The sequence below is a fragment of the Macrobrachium nipponense genome, chromosome 2 (assembly GCF_015104395.2).
Source record: "Macrobrachium nipponense isolate FS-2020 chromosome 2, ASM1510439v2, whole genome shotgun sequence".
In the NCBI taxonomy this organism is placed as follows: domain Eukaryota; kingdom Metazoa; phylum Arthropoda; class Malacostraca; order Decapoda; family Palaemonidae; genus Macrobrachium; species Macrobrachium nipponense.
Genome location: NC_087201.1, coordinates 47951903 through 47954139, shown reverse-complemented (window position 1 = coordinate 47954139; position 2237 = coordinate 47951903). Strand labels below are relative to the sequence as shown.

The following is a 2237-nucleotide window of genomic DNA, read 5'->3' as shown; positions in this document are numbered from 1 at the left end:
TATACCATGCTCGTCAGCTTTAAGTAGTAAAAGCAGGAAGGCGGTCTTTATAACTATGTTGACATTCTAATGTAGCTAAAACTATGGTGTTTGGAAAGTTATGTTTATTCTTAGTTTTTCCTTCTTATTAATTGAAGAGATTTTCATTATCTTGCGTAATAATATTAGTTAGTCTTGTATTCTTCATGTAGTTTGCTTTTATTGCTTCCTTATGCTCTAAAACAAGCATTGATTATTAAAGTTATATCTTGCTCTTTGGGTGTCCTTGTTCTTCTATTGTAATTGCTTGGTAAATATATGCATTTCCGTCATTTAAATAAATGTTTGGTAAATTGATTTTCTTTTAACTTAACTATACGAAGCATCAAGCAAACAGCAACGAAGGTAGTTAATTACGTCAACCGTGTAACTAGTTACTGCCTAGTTTGGTTATCTTCCAGCTTCGACCCCATTCCCAAAATACCTTGGAGCAGCAGTAGCTCGGAAGGAGACAGTGAAGACGTGACCACTACCTAGCACAGCGCGACTTTGAGATCCTTATTACGATCATACCAATCTTTCATGCAGTGCATAATAAAGGAACTATGAAGAGCTAAAATGTATTTGTGACCTGGTCCCATGTACCGAGGGTGGGGAGGAGAATAATGCTGCCTATTATCCACCATAGGCCACCACCATTTTCCACGAAGAACAACTTGCCGACCGATGTCATCTAGTTGCCAATACAACTATTCGGCTTAATTTGGACCTAGAAAGGATAGCTGAAAATTTGAAGGTTCGTTGCAAATTTCGTTTGGTGCTTGTCATTTGCGATTTCAATTTCAGTAATTATTGTTGAACAATAATGTCCTAACAGAATTTCCCCATGGAATTTATCAGAGAATCATATTCGATTGGTACCCATGTATGTAATTATATTTACCAAGTAAGCCTATTATATAACCGTCTTTTGGGCCTTCATTTAAGGCAACATTAATCGTATTTCTGGAGCTAGCAAAGACTTTACTTTTACTTATATTTACCAGGTAGTAATTTACAATTTTTCAAACCATAATATTCTATTTATGGTCTGCCGGGTTAACCCAGTAACTACTTGTTCATCCCAGATAGTTTTGCTTAGCCTCTCAATCTCGTGTTTCGTTGCCTCATTGTTTTTGAATGGACATGCCCATATATTTGCATTGATCTTGAGCATTTAGAGGTTTACTTTATATATATATATATATATATATATATATATATATATATATATATATATATATATATATTGAGTCAATTTCTTAATAGTTTTACATGAAATTTTATGAAGTTAATTTGATTAGGAGTCCCTTCTTACATTAGGATTTCCCTCATTTCAGATTCTCTTGATTTATTCTGAAACTGTGAGTTGGCAGCAGGGCCAGCACCATCCCTCTACCTCGTATGGTTTGGGATTACCTGTTGCAAACCAGGAAGCAAGGATATTCACAACAGATTGATAGAAAATGAATTTATAAATTAAACTGTAGAATTTATTATTAAATTTTAGTTTTTTTCTTGGTTTATTATTCACAGTAAATAATTCAGAATATGGCGCCCAACGTGGGGCTCTCTGTGGGTCCTTGCTTCGTGGAACTCCTCACCTAAGGTCATGGTTAGGGTCATATTTACGCTGGATAGGCAAATTTCCTTGTGTATTGTATTAAATTTCTAGGGTATATTAAGTTGCTCTTGTTAGGTTACTCGTTTGAGAAAATTTGTGATTTGAATATTATCTAGTAACATTTAATATTGCACATCGCGTTGTAAACCCATTACTTTGTTTATCCGAAATTGCGGTTATTTTAGTAGTATTTCATATTTTTGTACATGATGGGTGACTTGGATTATTTAAAATCTGTCAGAGCTCACCACAGGACGCAAGTAACCAAAAAGTGTAAGAATGTTCAGGATAACTGTGGATCTTTCACCTCATGTGAGGTCAAAGAAAATATTTTCTCTTTGGATAGTTTACAACAGAAACTTAATGAATCTAATACACAGATTTCTGAGCTTATTTGGAAGTCGGATAAGGGTGGTCTTTCTGCTGAACTTAAGAGCTGTGATGAATATGATGAAAAAATTACTAATGCCATTTCATTGCTCAAAAGTGTTACAAATATATCTGATGGTAATGATGTAAATAACAAGCTCAAGCTTCCAGAGTTGCCACTTCCAGTGTATAGTCATGGTAGGGGAGAGAGTATTGAGAAGTTCTT

General features: G+C 34.6%; 1 long non-coding RNA gene across 1 annotated transcript; it reads left to right on the top strand.

Annotated features, from left to right (window-relative positions):
- The first annotated feature begins 621 nt into the window (after positions 1 to 621).
- On the top strand, positions 622 to 1535 carry LOC135221421 (uncharacterized). Its single transcript, XR_010315940.1, has 2 exons — positions 622 to 775; positions 1359 to 1535. It is a non-coding gene; the product is annotated as an uncharacterized LOC135221421 (long non-coding RNA).
- The last annotated feature ends 702 nt before the right edge of the window (positions 1536 to 2237 follow it).